Source organism: Herpailurus yagouaroundi, unplaced genomic scaffold (assembly GCF_014898765.1).
Source record: "Herpailurus yagouaroundi ecotype Mexico unplaced genomic scaffold, PumYag 192, whole genome shotgun sequence".
Classification (NCBI taxonomy): domain Eukaryota; kingdom Metazoa; phylum Chordata; class Mammalia; order Carnivora; family Felidae; genus Herpailurus; species Herpailurus yagouaroundi.
This window is the reverse complement of record NW_024412423.1, coordinates 135,447-155,996: the sequence shown is the minus strand read 5'-3', so window position 1 is coordinate 155,996 and position 20,550 is coordinate 135,447.

Below are 20,550 nucleotides of genomic sequence, written 5' to 3'. Positions count from 1 at the left end.
TCCAACGACATTCAGCGTAAAATGGTTTTGAATATTCTCAGAACTATGCAACCATCACTGCAATCCGTTGGAGAATATTTTCATCACCCTCCCGTAAAGAAGAAATCAAAAGCTTTCATGCCTGGCAGGAAAGGCTTCTTGTCCAAAGGGCCTCCTGCTCCTGGGAAGCAGACAGCCCCACCCCAGCCCAGGAAGAACAGTGCGGGCCTCCTGTCATGCCTGCAAAGTGACCAGTTGCAGGCCTGTGACTGAGGCCCCGGCCGGCCCTGTGAGGCCAAAAGCTATGGAGGCACACGCGGGGCTGGCCTCTTGGCACAGCCCGCCTGGCTGACCTGCTCTGTGGCGGAGAAGCCAGGGCAGGGAGAACAAGGCTGTCTGTGTCCTCCAGGGATGCAAATTGTCCCATGTCACGAGGCTGACCAATTTCAGTCTATGGAGTGAAATACTTTGGATCTTCTCGTGGGTCTGCAGATGTTGGTGAGCAAAAATAACTGAAAATAGGCCAACATCCAGACTCTTAGCCCTCCAGCCTGGCATGCCCATGTGCACAGATGGAATCATGGCAGAGATACTGCTAACAAGCAAGCACAGAAAAGCCTTTCCCGGAAGGAAAGCCCTGCCTTGGCTCCCACCAACCCTACACACACACAGGCAGGTCACCGTGATTGCCCATTTCAGGGATGCTGGCTGACCATGGGACTTCATACCACGTGCTTTTCTTTTATTATTATTTTTTAATGTTTATTTATTTTTGAGAGCGCGTGTGAGTGTGAGCGGGGGAGGGGCAGAGAAAGAGGGAGACACGGAATCTGACGCAGACTCCAGGCTCCAAGCTGTCAGCACAGAACTCGACTTGGGGCTCAAAATTACAAACTGTGAGATCATGACCTGAGCTGAAGTTGGGCACTTAACCTACTGAGCCACCCAGGTGCCCCTACCAGTCTTTCACACCTGGCACAATGAAGATACTGGGGGATGTGACTCTGTGTTCTCTCATTTGCCATCAAAGAAATCCTTGTAATCCTGTGACTGGGGCCACTCAATGGCTCCATTTTGATGGGACTTCCAAGATCTCCACTGAGCACAGGACTTTGGTGGGCCGTCTTCTGCCTTCTGTCCCCTGAAACCCTAAATCAGCCACGAGGCTGGCCTGGAGTCCCACACAGTTCTGACCTCAGGCCTCTGTTCAATTCTTGGACCAAGAACGCACCTCAAACTGGCCATTTGACTGAATGTCTTCATCCCCTCAAAATTCATGTGTTGAAACCCTAACTCCAAGTGTAATGGTGTTTGGAGGTGGGGACTTAGATTTAGATGAGGTGATTAGATTTAGATGAGGTCATGAGGGTGGGGGACCCGCTCGGTGGGATTTGGGTCCTTACAAGAGATTGCTCTCTCTCCACACACGGGCCACCAAGGAAAGGGCACGGGAAGACACGGCAAGAAGGCTCGGTCTATGTTCCAGGAATAGGACCCTCACCAAGAACTAAAAGAACCGAATCTGCTGGCACTTTAATCTTGACTTCCTGGCCTCCAGAGCTGTGAAAAATAAATGTCTGCTGTTTGAATCACCTGGCTATTTTATTACGGCAGCCTGACTGACTAAGACATCAACTTGAGCAAAAAAGAAGGAAATGGTCTATTCTCAAAAAGTAGATCCAGGGGCTCAAATAGCATCTTCATGGTGCTGTCTCCCTCTCACCCCACCTCCTGTGGTCTGTCAGGCAGGTGCCCAGGCCTAGTGGCCGGGTCTATACAATGCACCACCCTGGTGAGGTTAGACACATGAGCTCACTTCCCCACTCAAGGACCAGTCCTGGGAGCTGAGGACAGGGGTTCACCCTGGAACCACCTAGAATGAGAGGTGAAGGGAGCATCCTCAGATGGGAAAAAGGGAAGATGCTGGGTGGTCCAACACTACATCCATCCATCACACTCACTGAGTGTCTGAAGGTCACAGGTGGGCTCAGTCTGAGAGAGCCCGCAGAAGCAGTGAGAACCTTCCTTTCTCATTACTTCTCTTTCCCAAAAGGAGGAATCTTATCTCTTTCCTGAGGTGATCAAGAGGGAACGCAGTAACACCAAAAGCAAGGATGGGGATCTGCTCAGAAAATATCCCTCATGGCTTCCTCTCCCCCTTGGATCCCTCCTAGGCTGACCATGCACCAGCCTCATGCTGGCAGTGAAGGATGATGATGAGTCAGGCTCCATCCTTGCCCTTGACAGCTCACGGTGAAGCTGGGTGGCAGATGTGAATCCTCACTGAGACGCAAAGAACAACAGATAAATGGGAACAAGTGGAGGAAGCCACCCACTCTTCCTAGAACTGATCTGGATGGCGTGTAACTGGGAGGAAAAAAAATGCAAACCAGTGCAAGTCATAAAGGGACTTCGCTGGTTCACGTAACTCAAAATTGCAGGGGTAGGTTCAGGTCCAGGTGCTTGGATCCTGTGTGCAGTCCCTCAGCTCTGCTTTGGCTTCAGGTCAGCTTCCCTTACTTGCTGGCCCCTGGTAGTCCCAAGCTTATATGTTACTGACAGCAACCCCAGTGGGCAGCAGCACCCCTCCCCAGGGATCCCAGCAGAAGTCCTGGGGACATCCCTCAGATTGTCCAAGGATTCTTGCATTCCCAAACTAATTGTTGTATACACCATCATAGGTCTGGGTTACATACCCACCATGGGGGTGCAGGTGAACATTCACCAAGGAAAGTCTGAGGTGCTGTTACCAGACTAAGGGCATGGAGAACGGGTTGCAAAACCTTCTATCACAAGTGGGTAGGACAGGGATCAGGCAGAAGAGAAGCATGTGGGGAGCCCAACCAGCCAGAACCAGAGCTCTGTGGTTGGAGGCGCAGTGATTGCCCCTGAGCGGAAGTGACTTGGTGGGCTTTTCACTTTAGAAAATGTCTGGGGCAGGAGGAGGCTGGGTGGCTGGGCTTGGGTGCATGCCTGGTAACAGGAGGGAGCTCCAGGAGGCTGCACAGGCAGAGCTCTAGAGCTATCAGTTAGGGGCAGTGGGGAGGAAGAGAGCCATGGCAAGGCCCTCAGTATCCAGCTCTGGGGGCAGCAAGAGAGCCATTTGCTGATCCTTGGAGCACAAGAGGGTAGCAGGCTGAGCGGGTTAGGGCCCTGTTGGATACCTGTCCCTTCCACAGATGGGAGTCTGGAGCCCAGAGAGGGACTGTACTGGATGCAGGGTTTAGAGCTGAGGAGCTGAGGTGGAGGGTGCATTTCATTGGGGGAACAGGAATACTGAGGAATCCCCTCTGTCTGGCCTGTGACCCTGAAAGCCCCTTTGCCTCCCTGAGCCTCAGTTTTCTCTTCTGTGAAATGGGGCTGAGAAAGCCCAGCTCCCCGGCAAGTATGAGAACGGATGAGGATGGCCTCTACAAACCACCAAGCACAGGACAGGTGCTTACAGGACAGCAGAGAAGTGGGTGAGGCAAGGGGAGGCCACAGAGGATCTGAGAACCGCAGCCCAGGGATTGACGGTGCCCTATTATCTGAGGTAAAGTGACCGTGGCCAGGACCAGCAAGTGGGACTCCAGCCAGGGTAAGAGAGCTTAATCAGAGGGGGCTCTGCCGCAGGGTCACCACCAAGGACAGCCGCAGAGCCACCCTCTTGAGAGCATTTGGAGCCTTAATTATTTACTCCTAAAAACACAGCTGGAAAGTGAATGATCACTGGCCTTAGGGACGGGTGTTGCCCAGATGGCCTTTCTGTCACCCCTCCCAACGTAACAGGATTTTTCAAGATTGTCTTGTCATCAGCAGATGAAGAAAATGAACTGTGTGTTACTTGTTTGCAGAGTGAGTCAGACTGTACCGGACTGCGGAGACTCTGGGGCCTTCTGGGCCGATCCGCCCATTGAACAGATCAGGAGAGGGGCCGGAGAGGCCGGGTGCATCATGCATTCATCTGGCAGGGCCAGGACCCTCGAGCAGCCACCAGCTGGTGCTGACACTGGACCTGCAGGTGGGGTGAACTCCCAGGGTTGGTACATGCTCCATTATCCCCCAAACCTACCCATGGCCACGTTGGTTCAGGATGTTATCAGAATGACCCAGCATGTTCTGGGCAGGTGTGTGTGTACATCTGTACGCGTGCGTGTGAACAAAGAGCATAGGCCAAGAGACAGTGTGAAAGACCTCAGGGCCATTCTCAGAGGTATGAGCTCCATTCTCTAGTGAGCACAGGTCATTCGTCCCCTGTTCCAGGCCCTCGCTGTTCCCTCAGCTGGGAAGCCTCCTTCCAGTCCCAAAATGCCACACAGTCTGATTCATGTCACCTATCAGGAAAGGTCACCTCCGAGGGTGCCTGGGTGGCTCAGTTGGTTAGGCATCTGACTTCAGCTCAGGTCATGATCTCGCAGTTTGTGAGTTTGAGCCCCGCGTTGGGCTCTGTGCTATCAGCTGGAAGCCTGGAGCTTGTTTCAGATTCTGTGTCTCCCTCTCTTTCTGTCCCTCTCCCGCTTGTGCTCTGTCTCTCTCTCTGTCTCTCAAAAATAAATAAAAACTTCAAAAAAAAAAGATTAAAAAAAAAAAAGAAAAGCTCACCCCCAGGCACCTGGGTGGCCCAGTCAGTTGGGCATCTGACTTTGGCTCAGGTCACGATCTTGTGGTTCATGAGTTTGAGCCATGCATCAGGCTTGCTGCTGTCAGCCTGTCAGTGCAAAGCCCACTTAGGATCCTCTGTCCCCCTCTCTCTGCCCCTCCCCTGCTTGCACTCTCCCCACAATAGATAAATATTAAATAAAAAAAGAAAGAAAAGCTCCCCCAACACTGGCTCTATTGAAAGTGGCCACCTAATGGTGCTAGCTTCTTACCTGACACCCACCACTTGCCCTATACTCCTTGGCTTTGGTCACTCCAATGCCTTTGGGACAACAGGCCATAGATTGCCTCCCTGCCAGCATACTTTTCCCTCTGCTGCACTGGAAGGAGGGTCAAGCATGGCCCGGAATGCTGCTGGGATCTGAGGGGTGGCTTCTCAGCCTGAGAGAGAGACTGTGCATCCCTAACCAGACAGTCTCATCCCTCTGCTGTCATCCACTGAGAAGAAGCAAGGCTCGGGACAGGGCTGACAACAGCTGCCCAGAAAGCTGTTTTGTGGAGAGCCTGTTCTCTCAGGGCAAGGAAGTGGGTGCTCTCCCAGCCTTCCGGGTTAGGCTGGGATCCCCACTCTGTCCTTAGGACCCTTAACTGCTGGCCCTTTCTGGACTTCTGTTTTCTCATATGTGAAGTGGGACTGGTATTCTGCTGCATGAGCTGCTATAAGGACTAAATAAGAGAAGGTGTCAGGAACATACATACATACAGTAAAAGCATAGTAAAAAAAAAGTCTTGAACACAAGAAGCAAAATCCTTCTAAATAATCCTAGAGAAGAAGAGGGATTCGAACTGAAACTGGGTTGCTCTGTTGGTGGGGATGCAAACTGGTGCAGCCACTCTGGAGAACTGTGTGGAGGTTCCTCAAGAAACTAAAAATAGAACTACCCTACATACCAGCAATTGCACTCTTAGGTATTTACCCAAAAGATACAAAAATACAGATTCCAAGGGGTACATGCACCCCAATATTTATAGCAGCATTATCAACAATAGCTGAACTATGGAGAGAGTCCAAATGTTCATTGATTGATGAATGGATAAAGAAGATGTGGTATATATATATATATATATATATATACAATGGAATATTACCCAGCCATCAAAAAGAGTGAAATCTTACCATTTGTAACAACATGGATGGAGCTAGAAGGTATTATGCTAAGTGAAATAAGTCAATCAGAGAAAGGCAAATACCATATGCTTTTACTCATATGTGTAATTTTTTTTTAATTTTTTTTTCAACATTTATTTATTTTTGGGACAGAGAGAGACAGAGCACGAACGGGGGAGGGGCAGAGAGAGAGGGAGACACAGAATCGGAAACAGGCTCCAGGCTCCGAGCCATCAGCTCAGAGCCTGACGCGGGGCTCGAACTCACGGACCGCGAGATCGTGACCTGGCTGAAGTCGGATGCTTAACCGACTGCGCCACCCAGGCGCCCCTCATATGTGTAATTTAAGAAACAAAACATGAACATATGGGAAGCGGGGGTGGCAGGGGTGGGGAGAAGAGAGGGAAATGAACCATAAGAGACACTTGAGGATAGAGAACAAACTGAAGGTTGATGGAGGGAGGTGAATGGGGGATGGGCTATATGGATGATGGGTATTAAGGAGGGCACTTGTTGGGATGAGCACTGGGTGTTCCATGTGCGTAATGAATTACTGATTTCTACTCCTCAAACCAATATTGCATGGTATGTTAACTAATTAAAATTTAAATATTAAAAAGGAAAAAAAAGAGCAAAGAACTAAAGCTGGGTAAGAACATCCACATGAAAACCTGAGGAGTGCATACAAAGCGGTATTCAGAGGAAACCTCATAGCCATGAAAACATCATTTAGAATAATAGAAAGAAGAAAAAGTACTTGCAAGCAGGACCTTTTCCCCCCCTTCCTGTCTTGTTCACTGATAAGTCCCAAGGGCCTAGAACAGGAGGCAGAAGAAACTAAGAGAAAGAGAAGAGGGAAGGCTCTGTGCTCAGGACAGAGGAGGAGGATGCCACTGGAGTCTTCAAGGATTAACATCTCAGGACCATACTAGATAAGGCAGAGTGTGGCTGATGCCAGCTGGAGAGTCTAGACAAAGAATAAGATCATCCTCTAGGCAGACCCAGCATATTCTATACAGGGTCACCACATCACTTACTGTCTAACCCGGGATGCCAAGAGTGAAGGGGACACTATTAATAATGATCCTGAGACAGCAGGTGTCAACTGGGAGTCTCCCCCACAAGTCAGTCATAGGGTCACTCTACTTAGAACCCCAGAGAAGGCAGGGGCAGGTGTCTGTGATGCAGGCGAGTGTGAAACCTTGAATTAACAGAGTTTACCAGAAATCTACTAAAGTTAAACCCAATCCTGGTGGATTCAGTTATAGAAAAAAAATAAGCCAAGTTATGCTTTGTACCAGTCAGGCTTCCTGCGGGATACAATGACACCTTCAAATCGTGGTAGTTTGGGAAGATTTTCATAAAAGGACATTTCGTGAAGGTGTGGAGAGGATGGAGGGAATATAGCAGCAGTGAACCATTAGTGTGCCAAGGCCCGAAGGGGCAAGAGGAGGGAGAAGCTTCTGGAACTCTGACATTCCTGGAAGGGCCATGTGGAGAGGGCTGTCCAGCAGAAGCTGTGACTTTTGGCTATGGGAGGCTGACCCTGCAGGAAAGATCTCACTCTCCTTTCTGCCTCCAATCTCCTGCTAAGGGCCTCCCGTTGCTGGAAGTCATAGGAAAAGAGAGCCCTTGAGGTGGCTAAACAGATAGAGAACAGGGTGGGTGCAGAGTGGGTCTAGAGGGGCAAATGGAAGATATCCTAAACATCCCACCCCTTTCTGCCCTCCACATCCTTTCATTCAGGGAAAACTTTGTGTCCCCACAAGGGGCCCGATGATTCCCAATACTAATAGCAGGGCTTGGCCAACCCTCTCTTTCTTTTCTTAATTGAGATATAATTGACATATAACATTATACAAGTTTCAGGTGTACAATACGATGATATTCGCTATGTCATTATTATGAAATAATCATCACAACAAATCTAGTTACTATCTGTCACCATGTATAGTTAGAAATTTTTTTCTCATGATTAAAAGTTTTAAGATCTCCTCTCTTAGCAAATTTCAAATATACAATACAGTATCATTAACTATAGTCGCCATGCTGTGCAATGTATTCCCAGAACTTATTTATTTTATAACTGGAAGTTTCTACCTTTTGACCCCCTTCACCCATTTCTCCCACCCCACCCCCTACCTCTGGCAACCAGCTCCCTGTGCTGTGCATCTGGGAGTTTGGTTTTTTTGGTTTTTGTTTTTAGAGTCCACATATAAGTGAGTTCATAGTATATTTTCTTTCCCTGTCTGACTTATTTCACTTAGCATAGTGCCCTCAAGGTGCATCCATGTTGTTGCAAATGGCAAGATTTCCTTCTTTTTAATGGCTAATATTCCATTGTATATATCTACACCAAGTTTATATTCATTCATCCATCGATGGACACTTTGTTTCCATATCTTGTCAATTGTAAATAATGCTGCAGTGAACACTGGGTGCATATACCTTTTGGAGTTAGTGTTTTCATTTCCTTTGCATAATTACCCAGAAGTGGGTTTGCTGCACATGGTAGTTCTGTTTTTAACGTTTTGAGGAATCTCTGTGCTGTTTTCAATTGTGGCTGCATCAATTTATATTCCCACCAACAGTACACGAGAGTTCCTTTTTTCTCCGCATCATTCCCAGCTCAACGTTTTCTGTAAAAGATCAGATAATAAATATGTGAGCTTTGTGAACCATACTATCCTTGATGTAATTTGACTTTGCTGCAATAGCCATGGATGATACACAAACAATGAATGTGACCATGCCCCACTGAAACCTTATTTACAAAAACAGGTGGCATTAGGGGTTTGGTCCATGGGCCTCAGCTATAGCCTTATTATGGGATGGATGTGCTTCCTTAGTTGGTCCCATTGGGAGTCTAAAATGCTTACCACCAAATATGTTTTTCACGTGTGATAGCAGGAAAAAAGTGTGTGATGGGACAGTGGAGAAAAATCTGATGACTCACCCGCCCAAGTCCTTGCTTTGTGATGCTCAGGAGACCTGAGTTGACAATCAGGGCTCCTTCTTCCATTGCCCATTCTGCATCCCCCTTGCCCTCTGCCAGTACCTTGACCAGGTAAGATTCTTTCTCAGATGATTCTTTTCCAAATCTTTACTCCTGCTGCATCTAAGTCCTTTCTTAGTGGGCCTATCTTTGTTGGGTTATAACATTGACTAGTACTCTTAGGTCAGGGGTACTAGGAGGCACCCCCAGGGAATCCCCTAGATTCATACGGAGTCCTTCTTCCTCCTACTGCATACAACAATCCAATTTCTTTCTCGTAATTGGGATCAATTCCCTGCCCGGTACAGTGACCCCTTCTATCTGCCTGTTAGTTCAGTGAGTGGAGAGCCCACGTGGCAGGGAGCACACTCTTAGCGTCCAGTAATGGAAACCATACTTGCACTCCTTCCTGGATGCTAGGACCTATAGGCTCCCACAGGGTCTAAGGTGACTGGGAGGGAATGCAAGACTTCTGTAGGAAGGTGTCAGTGGAGTGGCGGACACGTCAGGTGCCTGCTGCTGGTTCTCAAACCTGTGAATTCTGCACAGCGGGGAGATGGCACCATATTCGGTCATCAGTTTGATGCCTGTAACACACTTTGCAGGCCAGCACTCCAGCCTCAAAAGGTATTGTCCTCCAGATGGTGTCCTAAAGGAGCCTTCCAGCAGTCTCCTCCATGACTCCCACAGGCCAGCTGCTTCTTGGTGAGGGGACATGTGAGAGCCCACTGGCACATCCTTTGTTGCAAAATGCACGCATTGGTTGGAGGCAATGTTGTGAGGAGACCATGCAGTAGGTAAGGTGGTCTCTGAGTCTATCAATGGTGGTGCTGCAGAAGTTCCATAGGCAGGAAGGCAAGGATGCATTTGGAACATGCAACATTCCGGTGAGGACAATGCAATTCTTCCGTGACGGCGGGGATTCAATGTAATGAACTTGCCAAGAAATGCCCAGCTGATCCCTCCAGGGAAGGTGCCATGCGGGGGGCTTGGCACTGGCCCCTGCTGTTGGCAGGTTGGTCACTCAGGAGTGGTGGTAGCCAGGTCAGTCTTGATGCAGCAAAATCTGTGCTCTTGAGCCTTTACTTACCACAGTCACGTTCACATGGCTTTTATCCCCATCACCACAGCCACATTGTACATGGCCTCCATCCCTGTCACCATGGCCCTTTCATACCCAACCACCATCCCTGCCACCATGGCCACCTTACACGCAGCCCTTTAAGGAAGCACGTGGTGGTGTGAGAGAAGCTGGCCGACAGCCACAGGTGGGTTAACTTGCCTGTTTGATTACTGAGCATGTCCTTCACTGTGGATGCCCTTGGGGAGGTGTTCACACAGGATGCAGATGTCATCACAGTCTGTGCGCATCTCAAATGACCCAGACCACCTGGCCCCCAAATTTCCAAATTTGTTCTTTCCAGGCCCTGACCAGCCAGCCAATCTGTTAGCCACCGCTCATGAATCCCAGTGTTTCTGTCTCCGCCATACTTCCTTCCACAGAGAGCAGGTAACCGGTTGAGTTGCCTGAAGTTCTGTCCATGGGGAAGATTTCTCTTCACCATGTTCTTTTTCTGTCAGCTGGGGGAGGGTCCATAGGGGGCTGCCAGTTACTTGTGGTGCTGGCTTACTATGGTACCCATGCATGAAACAGGGACTTTAACTCTGTTAACTGGTCATGGACCAGCTCATCTGGTACTCTGTACCTTCCAGACCTTCTAGACCTGCTTGCTTACTATTTCTATTTTAAGATGGAAAGCTATTCTGGGGGCACCTGGGTGGCTCAGTCAGTTGAGCATCTGACTCTTGATTCCAACTCAGGTCATGATCTCATGGTTCATGGGATCGAGCCCCACATTGGGTTCTGTGCTGGCAGCGTGGAACCTGCTTGGGATTCTCTCTCCCTCTGCTTGTGCTCACTCACTCTCTCTCTCAAAAATAAATAAATAAACTTAGGGAAAAAAATGGAAGGCCATTCTGCACATACAATTCTGCCCAGTTCCTGATGAGTGTTTTGGGTCACGCCCTACAACCTGCCCCCCCCCGAGGTCAATATGCATGCTGCCTCCCAAGGCCCAGCTGTAAGTTAGGAGCCTGTTTTCAGGTGGAGAATTGTGCTGGTAGAAGAGGGCATGACTTTCCTCCGGCATCTGTGCCTGGGAAGGCTCTTTTCTGTTCCAGGCCCCTCTCGCAACCACTGGCTACCCAGGAAGTGGTTGGAGCAGGCATACACTGGCTTCAAAATCCAATGGTTTTGCTTATTTTTTCCTGGCAGGTGGCCTAAGGTGTAGCAACTTATCTCTTACTTTAGAGGGATCAGCCAACATCACTGGATCCTTAGAAAGCTTGCTGATGTGGGGGTCCCAGAATTTCCCATGATTTCCCTCCTCTTCTCTGGCAGGAATGTGTCTCACTAGGGCTCTCCCCTATGACCTCAGACCCTGCACCTCTCTGAATGGTTTTAGGGAGCCATGACTCACTATGGGCCCCATGGTCCTGAGGGACACAGGTGTGCCCAAGCCTAGTCAAAGAGGCTTTTGTGTAGGGGAGTCTACCTCCCAGGCTGGGCTGTCTCTGGTATCAAGGGAAATTTGGGGTCATTTGAGGATTCAGAGTTTAGTCTCATTTGTGTCTGTCTGATGTCCCTGTTTTATGTCTCCCTCTCAAAAAATAAATAAACATTAAAAACAATTTTTAAAAAGGGGTGCCTGGTGGCTCAGTCGGTTAAGAGTCCGACTTCGTCTCAGGTCATGATCTCATGTCAGTTCGGGCTCCGTGTTGGGCTTTGTGCTGACAGCTCAGAGCCTGGAGCCCACTTCGAGTTCTGTGTCTCCCTCTCTCTCTGCCCCTCCGCCACTGTCTCTCTGTCTCTCAAAAACGAATAAACATTAAAAAATTAAAAAAAAATAATTACAACAAACAGCATAGGAAAAACTATTAAAACAACTAAAGCTGTATATTTCACTGAAAGTGTATATAGATGAACAATTATGAAGAATCATAATTACATTAATAACTTTTTTGTCATTTTGCAACTGTAAATAAACCAAAAGAAGTCCACTGATGATTCCCATGTTTGAAGTTTTAATGGACTGGCTTCTTGCTTGTTAATTTATTAGATAAATTGAATTGACCAGTGCTACTAAATTTAGTAATTTTCATGGTCGTTAAATTAGTCTCACACAGAGGTATGTTGACAGAAACGAATGTAGAAATTTCAAAGTGTGAGCCTCAAGGTTTTCATTTTAAATTTCTGTGTACAACGGAGCAAATGCTCTTAAAAAATGCTTTTAAAAAATGCATCTTCAGGGGCGCGTGGGTGGCTTAGTCAGTTAAGTGTCTGACTTTGGCTCAGGTCATGATCTTGCAGTTCGCGAGTTCGAGTCCTGCGTCGGGCTCTGTGCTGCCAGCTCAGAGCCTGGAGTCTGCTTCGGATTCTGTGTCTCCCTCTCTCTGCCCCTTCCCTGCTCACACTCCCTCTCTCTCTCTCTCTCTCCCCCCCCCCCCCCCAAAAAAGACTGGAATCCTAAAATCCCACACTAGGTGATCAGGTGACACAGTCCTGCTACACACACCCAGGACATTCTTGCAGCACGTGCGGCTGACCATGTAATTCTGACAGTACCCACATAGATCCTTCTGCCTTGTGCAGTAACACTGGCCATACTCATGGATGTACTTGGATGTCATAGCTGGACCAAAATGCTACAAAGGTTTCCGAATTTCTGTACTTCTTTCATCTCTGATCAGCAACAAGCAGTCAGTCGGTGGCACCAGTTTGTGGACTGGGCCACATTTTCACAAATGATGCTCCAGGGTCATTACTATTCCCTGGGCCATGGTTGCTATAGCAACTGAGTATCACAGCCACTTGATGCTCCAATGCCTTGCCCTCCACCTCTGCTTCTCTCATGCCACTACTGGCTCTCCTTTGGGGAATCACGATGCCACCGCATGCCAGATGTCCCATGTCCCCTTTTCTCCTGGCTGGGGGTGGGATGTTCCTCAAAGAGGTGAATAACAGGATCCCAGAGACCATTCCGAGGAAAGGCTTCCTGAATGAAGCACATTCAAATAGGATAAGTGTAATAAAGGAGCTCAGTGGAGGTGGGTAGGAGATATAGGAAAATCATGAGGGAGAGTACAGTCCATCTGGTAATAGCCAGGTGCTGCTACCACCCTCTGCCCTTAGGAGCAGGGGCGGTGCCATTATCAGAAACCTGGGAAGAAAGGGGCTGTATGGAGGGGCCACCAACAGGAACTGTGATCTCTGGCAAAGGAACATAGCCAGCCCTAGAGGATCTTGCGGGGAGGGGACATTGGGAAGAAATACCTTGACCTCCTCGCCTGTTGGTTTATGATTTACCTTACAGGTTAGGCACCCGAGGCACAAAACAGGGCGCAGAATGGCTCTTCAGGGCAAACTGAAGTCACTGGCATTCATTGCTTGCCCTTCTGAGTTCACGGCTGGAGAGTCGGGTTTCCTATGACTTGCACCTGGCAAGCTTCTGAGCCCGAAACCTCCCTAGGGACTCGCTGCCCTACCCCATTCCATCACAGAGACCCTGTCTCCACCCCCACCCAAGCTGGTGGGGCCAATGGGGCTTGGGGACACGAGTATGCCCATGGGGTCATTCCTTTGCATGATCCCTGTGTCTTAAAAAATTCAAGTCAGACTCATGCATGCACATGATTCAAAAACCATGCCAAGCAAAACCAACCTGTAACTAAACATTGGTGTACTTCACTCTATACCCAAACATCTGAAAAACCCCAGTAAAACTGGACTTATTCCTGGCCTGTCCATCGTCCAAGGAAGAAGCTCATACCAATTTAAATCATTCATTCCCAGGGGGCCCCTCTGCAGTCAAGCCCGGGTCCCAGCTTGGCTACTGTGCCCCTTCTTTGTGGTTCCCCCCAAACCCTGCCTACCCCGGCAAGGGTACTGCTTGCCTAGATGTAGGCTGTGTGAAATGGGGCCATGCTGACCGCAGGGATACAGGAACAAGGAGTGGCAGTGTGAGAAAGACTCCCTCTGATGCTGATGACCTTGATGCCCCCTCTGACATTAGCACTATTTTATGGTTTTAGATACAAAGAAGAGGCCATGGGCTCAGATAGCTGGGTGGGCGGCAGGGCAGGACGTTAGAGTGTGGCAACAGTCTGCTTTTCCTTGAATTTATTTTCATGGTTACTTTCTACATATGGAAAATGAATTTCTTTTTATATTTAACTTAGTGATCTAATGTTGCATTTTTATTTTTATTATTTTTAATTAAAAAAATTTTTTTTGAGAGAGACAGAGTGTGAGTGTGGGAGGTATAGAGAGAGACTCTGGGAGACACAGAATCTGAAGCAGTCTCCAGGCTCTGAGCTGTCATCACAGAGCCCGAGGTGGGGCTTGAATGTGGCAAGATCATGACCTGAGTTGCAGTCAGATGCTTAAATGACTGAGCCACCCAGGCGCCCCTAATGTTGCATTTTAAATGAGTTTATTGATGTTAAAACAAAGTGAGACATTAAGGGAACACCCAGGTGCTGAGTGAACATGGCAAACCCTGCATATAGTCTGGTCCGATGGGCTTGGGTGTCACTGGGTGTCTATGTCATAGAGTGACCTCCACACTGGTCTCCCCACATCCACGCCAGCTCCTTGCAATGGTGGATGCATTTCCTGTGGCTGCCATAACAAATCACTACTGAGTGGGTGACTTAACACAGTTAGCCTCACATGGTTCTAGAGCCAGACGCCTGAAATCGGCTTCACTGGGCCAAAATCAAGGAGTCGGCTGGGCCATGCTCTCTGCAGGGCCCTTTGGGCAGGATCCTTCTTTGCCTCTTCCAGCACCCGGTGGTTCTGATTACCTGGCTGGTGTCTGCATGGCTCCCATCTCTGCCTCCCAGTTCACATGGGCTTCTCCTCTGTGTCGATGCCTCCCCTCTGTGTGTCTTTTATAAGGACATGTGTGATTGGATTGAGGCCCCACCTGGATATCCAGGATGCTCTCATCTGGAGATCCTCAATTCATCACATGGGCAAAGACCCGCTTCCAAATAAGATGGTGTTCGCAGATTCTGGGACGTGGACATTCGTTTTGATAGAACCTGTTCCGAGTGAGTCCTGTCCCTCCTCTGCTCAGAGTCACCACCTTAGCTCCCTTCCTCCACTTTCTGCCACCCCCCACCCTCATCCCTTCAGTGCAGCCACACAGAATGGTCAGCTCTCTGAATGTTTCTGGAACATTATGTTCTCTCTGCCTGGCACTCTCCTCCCTCAAAATCCTGCATTCTCCTCTCTCACTTCTTCAGACCTTTCCTTTCCTGTCACTTTCTCAATGAACTTTTTCCTGAACATCATGCTTACTAATGCAGTGCCCCTGCCCATGTCCTGGCAAGGTCTCCTTCCCTTCTTCCCAGCTCGGACTGTCTTCAGAGGAGAGGGCTTGTCAGCAGGCAACACCCTGGGTGTGTATCCCTGGTCCATCCCCCTCATAAAGACATCCACTCCATGAGGGATCAGATTTTTTTCTGTTTTGTCCCTTACTGCAGCCCCAGATTCTAGAACGGTCCCTGACATGTAGTACCTGCTCAATAAATATGTTGACTGAACAGTGTGTGCTGATAGGATGGAGGATGAGGTGAAGACAGGGGGCCCCCAGGGCCCACCCAAGCTCTACATAAATGGGTGGAGACTCAAGCCCAGGATCTTCAGAATCTGCTCGACTGCCAAGTCTAACTGCTCCTGTCTCTGGGTCTGTCTGTAACAGGCTCCCTGTGCATCTTTTTCTCAAGAACTGCATCTTGGGGCTCCTGGGCGGCACCTTAAGTGTCCAAGTCTTGATTTCTGCTCAGGTCATGATCTCACATTTCATGGGTTCGAGCCCCTCATCAGGCTCCTCACTAACAGCTCAGAACCTGCTTGGATTCTCTCTCTCTCTCTCTCTCTCTGCCTCTCCCCCACTCACACACACTCTCTCTTTCAAAATAAATAAAGTTAAAAAAAAAAGAACTGAGGGGCGCTTGGGTGGCTCAGTCAGCTAAGTGTCCTACTTCGGCTCAGGTCATGATCTCGCGGTTTGTGAGTTTGAGCCTCGCGTCAGGCTCTGTGCTGACAGCTCAGAGTCTGGAGCCTGCTTCCCATTCTGTGTCTCTCTCTCTGCCCCTCCCTGCTCATGCTCTGTCCGTCTCTCTCTCAAAAACAAATAAACACTAAAAAATCTTTTCTTTAAGAAAATGACTATTTTGCATTTATGTTTTATGAAAGCATGATTCACTGCTTCAATTAAAGCAATTAATTCAATTAAAGCAATACAAAAAAAAACAAAACAATAAAGAAGAAATTCACCAAGTACTTTAAGAAGTTCTTTTTGGGAGGAATGCTAGTGAGCGTTCCTGCTTCCTGTGTTTCGTCCTCAGGGCGATATCTGTGAGCAAGGGAAGTAGCTCTGAGGACCCTGAAACCATCTTGGTAACATGCGTGAGGCCTCCTGTCCTGGAAACCTGACGCCAGTCCTGGCCAAAAATTCTAAGATGAACCTAGAGACTAGTTTGAAACTTGGAACTCCGAGTCCTTGAAAAGGAGAAGCCCCACATCTGAGGATGCTGTGATCTTCTTTTCCGGTTGAGAATGTGGCTGGGCCAAACCCCTCCCAGCATGGGTGAGGAGCCCAAGGTCTGGCCTTCGCTCTTCTTGTGGAGGAAGAAAAGAGACTCTGTTCAGCCAAGTTCGCCCACCTGCTCCTTTCAACTGTGAGTCCACATCCCGTGCCCGTGAACTTGAACAGGAAGGCACTGGGAAAGGTCTGCCTCTGGGGGACTGGAACAAGATGCTGCCAAGAATGTGCTGGAGAAAGCAGCCAGCACCCTGGTGGGGGGGGGGGGGGGGGGGGGGCCGGGGGGGGGGGGGGGCGTGGGGCTTTCAGATCCTGGGATAAAGGTGTCCACATTGCAGTCCTGCGGCTGGTGTCCTCACTCCCAGGTTCTCAGAGGAGGCTCTGCAGAAACACACCTGCACTGCTCCCCTGCTCCCCCCTTCACTCCCAGGACCGGGGGAGGGGTGGGGGGCAGAGGAGCCTGAGGCCTTGGCTGGGGCGTCCTGCTTCTGGAGGCCCCAACTTGCGATCTTGCCCAAGTGACCTCGCTTCCTAGTCACCTCCCTTCTGTAGAATGGGCTAACAGCACCCCAGGTGGTGGTGACACTTCAGAAGGAAGCCCTGGGTACAAGGGCACCTGCCTCAGGCTGGTCCTCCAGCGGTGAGGCCAGAGTCTCCCTCCCGCCCCATCCCTACATATCCTTTTGCACACAAGCTCACTCTGGCAACCAGAACATTTGGGTTTCTTGTACAACAGGAAAGTTCAAGGGATGCTGTTTCTCAGGGCAGTAAGAGGGTCTGGGATGTGCCCCTGACCCCAGCCTCCGTGGGCCAGGCCTATTCCTCCATTGGTCCCTTCTTGGCCTGGCCCTCTGCGTCCCACCCCTGCTGACCTCTCTGCTCCATCCTCTCAGTGGGCCCTTGCCCCCAGGGCCTCTGTATCAAAATGGCCAGAGGAGGGTTTCAGGAAGGCCTGCTCCAGTCATGCTCAGGTCCCCCTGGGGATGCCCCCCGCCCTCTTTGAGTTTTCATCCTCCTTGGTGAGGGGAGGATGGCTGTGCCTACTGTGCAGAGCTGTGGCCATGTGACCTGTGGGTGTCCTCATTGAGGCCTTCCCTACGCCCACCCCCGCAGAGACTGGCCCAGGCCTCTTTATTCCACGCAAGGATGCCCACACCCCCCAGATCCGCATGTCATTCCATATCCCCCTCCCTCCCCATCTTGGCCCAGGACTGGGGACCCTTTCATGATTCCCACCCCAGCTCTGTTTGCTTTCCCAGCTGGGTGCAGACAGCAGGAGGGCCCCACTCTCCACTAATGACTTCCAGACTGGTGTACAGCTGAGTCGCCTGACCAGGCAGGGCGGTGGGACCCGGCTGGCTGGCCGGGGTGGGGGTGGGGCGGAGGAGAGACTGGACACTTGGGAGGGTGGACAATGCTGCTGGAAGGGCCACGTGGTCAGGACACAGCTTCTTGACACTGAGAAAGATCCAGATGTGTCCACTGGAGCTGGGGCCATGCCCTGAGGCCTGCCCTGTGCACTCTAGCCCTGCGACACTATTGATTGTTTCATATGTGGCCCTTGGATGGACCCAACAGCTTTGTCTCTGCAACTGTCCCTGTCCCTGCACCCCTCGTTTTCAGGTCATGTCTTCTGTGGGAAACACTATCCCTCACCCCTCCTTCAAGGCCTACTCTGGGATGCCCTCAGTGTCCATGACCATCAGGCCCACAAGTACTCCCCTCACAGAAACTTCCACGGCCTCCTCTCCTGGCCTGGGGCTCCTTTGGGCCAATTTGGCCACAGGCTGGAGCCTTCAGGGGAAGCTTGTGAGTGGGATCCTCACTCCTCCAGTGTGGGTCCTACCCACGCATGCCATGGGGCGCCATGTCCCCAAGGCCTTCCCACCTTTGCTACCTTCAGACTTCTGGCCCCAGGTCAGCCAGGGAGCAAGAGTGAGCACCTGGGTTCTGGAGTGGGGACAGTGGCTGAGTACGCTTAGTGACCAGATGTCTTGCTCTTCTCTGTTTGCAAGGTCAGCAAAGGAAAGTCAGGATGACTTTCACCCCAAGGAAGGTGCCATTGAGACTATCTCATCGAGTCACCAGGGCAAATGCAATGTGAGCTGTTTGCTGAGATTTCTTGGAGTGCAACCCTTCCTCTTGATTGTGGAACCTCTAGAAGACACCTCTGCAGGGAAAGTATATGAGTGTAGAGCTGGCAAAGCTGTTTTGTTAACATGAGAGCAGAGTCTGGAGGATCCAGGGTTGTCTAAAGGATGCAATCACCATGGAAGGAAGAGCAGACATAGAAGAGTTGGGTTCTTGGTGATATTCTCTGTGAGGCTAGAGCAAGCCTCACCTGAAGTCCACTCCTGGACTTTTCAGGTACATGATCCACTACATTTCCTTTGCTACTGTAGGCAGTTTGACATGATTTTATGTCATGTGCATCCCAAACGTCCCTGAGAGAATCCTGCCTTCCCAAACTGGGAGACAAATGTGAGCCACAGTGGGAGGTCGGGTGTGCAGGAAGCTGGATGGAGGAGAAGCTCTTACTAGAAGTAGAAGGCAGGGCCCATGCTGCTGAGAAACACCAGATAGGGGAGAAGACACCTTTTTGGTGAGAATCAGTGTCCCCACAGGAAAGGGATAGTGTCTCTGTGAGAGTGGAGACTGGGACACATTCCCAGCCAACAGTGTCTCTGAGCATCTGGGGTTGGAAAAGAATGTCAAAGTGCCAGACCTTCAGACTTTGGGGGAAAAGTGCCCGGTGGTTCTGAACAAATGCTAGACATTAGGAAATCTGAAGAGCTTACATGAGGCAGTCCCTGTTCTAACATGTGCTGAGCTCAGGCAGGGCCTCTGACCCTGGGTAACTATTCCCTGGTGGAGATAGCAGCCTCTTTGCAATAAGGCCCAGCTTTGCAGGAGGGAGGTGCTCACTGGTCTTGGCCAAGGGGCTAGCGAGCATGGATATGAACATAGGGGAGTGGGGTCTTGATGGATTTGAAGACATCTGTGGCTTTTTGGTCTCAAGAAGGCTAGGTTTGAGGACTGTCTGGGGAAACCCCCAAAGATTACTGCGTATAGTGGACAGCCTGGGGGCTCCCAGAACAACAGGCTGATGCCTCCTGTATCCTCATGTGGGCTACATGGCTGGATAACACAGGCGTGGGATTCCTCTGCAGCCCCCTCCTGCTTTCCTCAGGGTTAACCCGTGGCACGTGGGAGGGACTGGGTATGGGGCTTATTGCCACACTTTTATTCTTGCAGTAAGGTGAGCTCTTTTGTTACTTCCCTCAGCTGGGAAAGGAAAGGACAGTGGCTTAAACAAGGCAGAAATACATTTCGGTCTCATGTAAGAGTAGTCTGGGCCTATGCAGGCTATGGTTGGAGTGGTGGCTCCATGGTGTCACCAGGACCAGGTTCCTTCCATCTTCCTGCTCCACCATTCTCAACATGTAGCATTCATCCCCAAGGTCACAAGATGGCTGTTGGGCCTCCAGCCATTACATCCAGTTTCTAGATAGAAGGAATGGGGAGGAAAGGTAAGCAACAGAAGTATGAAAGGGCAGGCTTTCTCCAAAGACCCACATAGACTTCTATCTACAACTCACTGGCCATTCTCCATCGGCAAGGGAGGCGGGGAAATGTAGCTTCTCATCTGGTCACAGTAGGTAGTGGAGCTGGTATTTAAATTCAGCAAGGCTGGCTCCTGGGTCTGTGCTCTAACCTCTATGCTGTATAGCCTCCCAAAGGCAATGGTATATAAAGAGAATTTAATTTATACTTCTATTTTCTTTCTACTTTATTTTTATGATTACAATTAGTTTATGGCAAGTTGATAGAAGATTGAAACCAGTATCTATCTATCTATATCATCTATATCTATATCTATATCTGTATCTATAATCTATCTATCTATATTGTGTGATCAAATAAGGCTTATTCTAGATGAAAAGTTATTCAGGGTCAGAGTCAGAGAACATTTACATAAAGGTGAAAAATCATGTGGCTCTATTAACAAGGCATTTAATACAATTTAGCAGTCATTCTTTTTTTTAATTACTATTTTTTATTTTTTATTTTTGAGAGAGAGTGTGTGTGCAAGTGCACACACATCTGGGAGAGGAGCAGAGAGAGAGAGAGTGAGAAAGAGAGAGAGAGAGAGAGAGAGAGAGAGAGAGAATCTTAAGCAGGTTCCACGCTGAGCCTGGAGCCCAACCCAGGGCTCG